The sequence below is a fragment of the Pan troglodytes genome, chromosome 15 (genome assembly GCF_028858775.2).
Source record: "Pan troglodytes isolate AG18354 chromosome 15, NHGRI_mPanTro3-v2.0_pri, whole genome shotgun sequence".
Lineage (NCBI taxonomy): Eukaryota > Metazoa > Chordata > Mammalia > Primates > Hominidae > Pan > Pan troglodytes.
In genome coordinates, this window is record NC_072413.2 from 19,008,364 (window position 1) to 19,014,884 (window position 6,521).

The window sequence follows — 6,521 nt, forward strand, 5'->3', positions numbered from 1 at the left end:
CATGGTGAAACCTCATCTATAGTAAAAATATAAAAATTAGCAGGGCATAGTGGAGCATGCCTGTAGTCCCAGCTACTCTGGAGGCTGAGGTGGACAAATGGTTTGAATCCAGGAGGCGGAGGTTGTAGTGAGCCGAGATCGTGCCACTGCACTCCAGCCTGGGCAACAGAGCAAGACTCTGTCTCAAGAAAAAAAGAAGGCTAGGCACGGTGGCTCATGCCTGTAATCCCAGCACTTTGGGAGGCTGAGGCGGGTGGTTCATGAGGTAGGGAGTTCGAGACCAGCCTGGCCAAGATGGTGAAACCCCATCTCTACTAAAAATACAAAAATTAGCTGGGCGTGGTGGTGCACGCCTGTAGTCCCAGCTACTTGGGAGGTTGAGGCAGGAGAATCGCTTGAATCCAGGAGGCAGAGGTTGCGGTGAGCCGAGATCGTACCATTGCACTCCAGCCTGGGCAACAAAAGTGAAACTCTGTCTAAAGAAAAAAAAAAAAAGAAGAAGATACGTTATGATCAGAGAAACAAAGATAAACTTGACATTAGATTTTTCATCTGAAATAACATAAGAAAGAATACAGTGCAAAAGCATCATTAAAGTTCTGAAAGTATGAAAAATGAAATTCCTGCAGATTCTACACTTTGCAAAAATATCTTTCAAAAACTCAGGCAAAATAAACACAAAACAAAGAATTTATCACCAGCAAATCCACACTGCAAGATATGTGTTAAAAAGTTATACAGGCAGGAAGAAAATGGAAATCTGTATCTATACAAGGGAATAAAGAATGTTATAAATGGTAACTATGTATGATTTTTCTCATTATTTAAATTTATTTAAAATATAATTGACCTAAAAATAGCAGTTATTGGCCAGGCACAGTGGCTCACACCTGTAATCCCAGCACTTTGGGAGGCTGAGGTGGGTGGATCACCTGAGGTCAGGAGTTTGAGACCATCCTGGCCAATATGGTGAAACCCCATTTCTACTAAAAATACAAAAATTAGCCTGAGCATGATGGCTGGTGCCTGTAATCCCAGCTACTTGGGACCCTGAGACAGGAGAATTGCTTGAACCCAGGAGGTGGAGGTTGCAGTGAGCCGAGAGCACGCCATTGCACTCCAGCCTGAGCAACAAGAGTGAAACTCCATCTCATAAAAAAAAAATAAAAAAAATAAATAATAATATCGGTTGAAAGTAGGCTGTGGTAAGTTACATAGGTGTACTATAAATCCTAATGCAACCCTGAAGTAACAAAACAAAGAGGTATAGCTAAAAAGCCAACCAAGGAAATAAAATGAAATCATAAAAAATACTTGATATGTCCAAATGAAGGCCAAAAATACATCAAAAAACAGAACAAAGAATAGATGAGATAAACACAAAAACAGCAAGACATTGAACTCAAACTAACCATATCAATCATCTCATTAAATGTAAATGGTCTAAACACACCAATTAAAAGCCAGATATAGACTGGATTTAAAAAAAGAAGACTCAACTATACACTATCTACAAGAAATGTACATTATATGAAGACACAAAGAAATTAACAATAAAAGGATATGGAAACATACACCGTGCTGATGCTGGTCAAAAGAAAGCTGGAGTAGCTATGTCAATATTAGACTATATAGATTTCAGAAGGAAGACTATTACCCAGGCTCAATAGAGTCATTTTCAAATGATAATGGGATCCATTAATCAACAGGACAGAACAATTCTAAACACTCAAGCCACTGAAAACATGGCTTCAAATTACGTGAAGCAAACATGGAAAGAACTGAAAGGGGAAATGGACAAATCCATAATTGTAGCCTGAGTTTTCAATATCTATTATCCATAACTGGTAAATCAGGAAGGCAGAAAATCAGCAAGAGTATTGAAGACTTGAACAACATTATCAATCAACCTCCCCGGCCACTTAAAGAACACACAATGATAGCAGAGTACACATTCTTTTCAAGTGCACATGGAACATCCACCAGGATTTACCATATTTTCTGCCAAAACATAGGTCAAACAAGAAACCAAAAGGGAAGTTACAAAATATTTTGATCTGAATGACAACAAAAACAGCATAGCAAAACTTTTGGGATGCTGTTAAAGCAGTATTGAAGAGAAAACTGGTAAATACTGCACATCTGTATTAGCTGCAAAGAATATATCTGTGATGAAAGACTATTATCCAGAAAACTCAACAATAAAAATACAAATAATGCAATTTAAAAATAGGCAAAATATTTTAACAGACATTTCAAAAAAGAAGATGTTTGAATGGCAAACACATTTAAAAACATGCTCAAATATCATTAGTTTTTAGGGAGAAGCAACCTAAAATCACAATGTGATACCAATGGACACCTATCAGAATGGCTAAAATTAAAATGACTAACTTTAATAAGTATTGGTAAGAATGTTGAGGAACTGAATTTCTCCTAGATTGCTGGTAGAACTGTAAATGGTAAACAATTTACATGGTTTGCATGTGAATAAAGTTCCTCCCAGCAGGAGACTTTCCAGAGCTGGGGCACAGTGGGGACACCATTCAGAAGGGGATCAGGCTAGAGAACTAGCAGAGGGAAAGGGGAATCAGAGAGGGCGATTGTGTGGATGACGTCACTCAGCAAAACAAAGTAGGCCCCCATGTTCCACAAGCCCTGCATTAGTGTGTGGACTGCTCCCACAGGGGCTGAAACCAAGACACATCGAATATCAGCCTTTAAATGAAAGTCTTATAATTGGTCTGGCTCCAGAAATCTGTCCAACTTGTCACTGTATACCCAAACAGTGAGTGTGAATGCAAGACACACAGAAAAGAACACATAAAATTGAACAGTGCAAAGCCTAAAAGGAAAATAGAATACAAAAGTCATGGCAGTGTGCAAAAGGGAGATGTGTATTGAGGGCACAATCTAGTCAAGAGAAGAGAGCATGGAAGTTGGATGAGGAAGGGATGTAAACGGAAAAAAGGGGAAAGGTAGCATTAGCTGGATGTGGTGGTGCACGCCTGTGGTCCCAGCTACTTGAAGGGCTGTGGTGGGAGGATCACCTGAGCACGGGGTCGAGCCTGCAATGAGCTGTGTTCACGCCACTGCAGTCCAACCTGGGTGGCAAAGTGAGACCCTGTCTCAAAAAAATAAAAGAAAAGAAAGAGGAAGGTGAAAGGTATAAAGAAGGGGGAAGTGATCACACTTTGTGTGGGCAGGGTCAAGGGTTTATCTTCCCAACCCTGCCTCCCACCTCATATTCCTCCTCTAACAGGCATCTGTTTCCTGTACCCAGGAGAGATCTCGGAAGGGACATTTAACATGACAGGCCAGACAGCTCAGCCCACATTCTCACAGAGAACATGGGGTTCCTGGAACAGCCTGAGCTGGGGAGGACGAGAGGAACACATGCATAGCAGCAGAGCCCGGAAGCTTGGCCAGCCCTTGTGACCATGCCCTTTGACCCTGTGTGAGACAAACCTCAGGGCCTGTTCAAGCCTCCAGTGAGGACGCCCCCTCAAAGACCACCTCGGCCAGAGTTGACTGAGGCAAGTCTCTTACCTAAAGAAGGTTTAAGAGGAGAGGGGAGTGTCAACAAGGAGGCAAAGCAGCCAAATGCGCAGAGGGCCTGGAAACTAGAATGCAGCTTAGCTCATATTGCTCTCCTCAAAGACAGCAAATGCATCAATTTGCTTTCCTGGGACGACTGCATGAGAACCTCCCCTTCCTGTACCTATGCCCCCACTACGTTCTATTTTTAATCTTATTTGTGTGGATTGGGTAGGCAAACTATGATAGCCCCTTGATTTAATTTATATTACATTTATATCTTTTTCTTATTAAACTGATGACCTCTTTATATATTAAAGATATCAATCCTTTTGATACATTGAATTTCTTTCAATTATCTACTTAGCACAGTGTCCTTATTTAATCATAATGAAATTAATCATAATGGTTTGCCATTTAATCCTCAAAACAATCCTGTGAGGTAGAATTTTTTCAGGAACATTCTACCTTTATCTTTCTGTGTGGTTATAAGCAAGTTTGCTGTTTTTCTTCAAATAAAGATGAGTGGCGAAAAGTGTGGCCTACAGAATCAGACTATCCTCGTTTGCTCCTGGGGGAGCCACCTATTATACACGTGACCTTGTACATTACCTAAAGTCTTTGTGCTTCTGTTTCTTCATCGCTAAAGGGGGAAGAATAATAGTATTTGCCTCCTGGGCATTCCTCTGAGAATAAAAAGTAAATCAACTAGTGTCTAGCATATCATAAAAGCTGCATTGTTATTATGATTATTACCATTAAACATCTTCGTAATGATTGTTGTATATGATTTCGAATAAGTTTAGCATGCTTTGAAACCTGAAGGATTAAGGATTTAAAACAGCCATGTTATCCCAAACCAGCCAGTTCTCTGGTTGCTGGAGTGAAAAGGAGGCATTTCATGTGTGTGATACCTCTTTTAACTTGTCACTGTTTTGGAAACATGAGTTCCTCTTACAGTGACTTTGCGTTTGCTCACAGATGTACCCTATAGTGAAGGACTTTCAGTATAAAAGGACTGCCTTGCTAGTTCTGGGAGACTGTGTAGGAGGTGGAAGCTCTTTGAGTTAAATTGAATTATTTTGCCTCAGTGTTGTCTTCAAAAGCTCTGAATATATAGGCAGCAACCTTTTTTCCTTCATCAGGACTAGAATGTCCTATGATTAAAAAGAAAACTTTAGTTCATCTAATCCAGTAGAGTTGAAACTTTGCAGCACATCAATAAACCTAATGCACTTTTAAAAGACCCAAATGCTACATACAGTCTTATCTTTGATCTATAGAAGCCAAATTTCTGGGATTGGGGCCCAGGGATTTGTATTTATAATAGCTCCAAAAGCTGTTGAATTTGTTAGGGTAAGGCTAAGCTCATGGAATGAAATATCAGAGTATAGTGGGTAAAAATATATAAACATTTTAATCTCGTATAACAGTCCCAAAATGAGCAATCCAGGCTAGCAAAATAACTGTGCTTAACAATTATTCAGGGATGTGGCCTCCTTCCATTTTACCGTTCAGGCCATTTCTAGGACATTGCCATTATCTGCATGATTAAAGTTGGGGCACACATGTCCATTTTGGCGATCTAGCTGTTGAGAAGAAAAAAGTCACAGAGGAGGCCAGTCCAATGTTGTAAGACCTGGACTTGGAAGCAGCATGAATTACTTCTGCTCACAGAGACTGGGAAAGTCAGTCTGGCTGGGCATCCTGTGCCTCACTGCATCCCTTTGCCTTGGGAGCAAGGTGGGTTGATTTGGGTGGGTAACCTGAAAACTTTGCCACAGTGATCCTGATGCACATCTATGCCTGAGAACCCAGATCTAATCCAGTTTCCTCTTGTGTAGATAAGAAAATTGAATCTCAGTGAGGGGAAATGACTTTCTTGGAAGGCATGGTGAGCCCCGCCACAGAACATATGAAGACTTATCGGTGATGTGGCAAAGGCACTCCTTCCTTCAGTACCATCTTGGGTACTTGAGGCCAGGGACTTGTTTCTTCATAATTGTTGCTTAAGAGATATTTAATACACTTTATTTTGGGAAAGCAGAGGGAATGTTAGAGAAAAGAAGGGTACTCCTTTTAGGCTAAACAACCCCTGTTGGTGTCTTTCACAAACCTCTCTATCCTTCCATCCTCTGTCCATCCTCAGCTTCCTTTCCTACCTGACTCTCCCTTCTTTGGCCCTTTTTAAATTGGGTCCATCTCCTTTATCATCCCATCTCATGCCCTCTAATGTTTTCTTTCAGCTAAGGGATATAACACACATTCACTTCTCAGTTATTTTTCTTTTCTTTCTTTTTTTTCTTTTTTCTTTTTTTTTTTTTTTGAGACAGAGTCTCACGCTATCACCCAGAGTGGAGTGCAGTGGTGTGATCTTGGTTCACTGTAACCTCCGCCTCCCAGGTTCAGGTGATCCTCCCACCTCAGCACCCTGAATAGCTGGGATTACAGGTGTGCACCACCACATCTGGCTAAGTTTTGTGATTTTATTTTAGTAGAGACCGGGTTTCACCGTGTTGACCAGGCTGGCCTCAAACTCCTGGCCTCAAGTGATCCACCTGACTTGACCTCCCAACGTGTTGGGATAGGTGTGAGCCACTGCGTCCGGCCCACTTCTCAGTTATTTTTCTAACATGTGCAAGAAACATTTGTTGGACTGTATCTGGAACCCAGAGCTTCCGCTTCCTTCAGAGAAGTGGAAGGGTTTGGTCTTAACTAAGCCTCTTTAAAGGATGCTCCTGGCCCAAAAAGAGCCAGCTATTCTGGGTCTTTGTTTTCTCTTCTGGTGAGGGATGATATGAGTACTCAATTTGAAGTAGGCAGTATTTATTTTTTCTTACACATTAAAGAAAACTCTCCCAGAGTTTAAATAGTTAGGCTCTGAGGCTGACATGACTCTCAGCCAGAGCTGGAAATCTACTGTAGGAAAGAAGTTATTCAAATCTGAACTAAATTTGAACAAGAGGAGACTGCTTAGACTACTC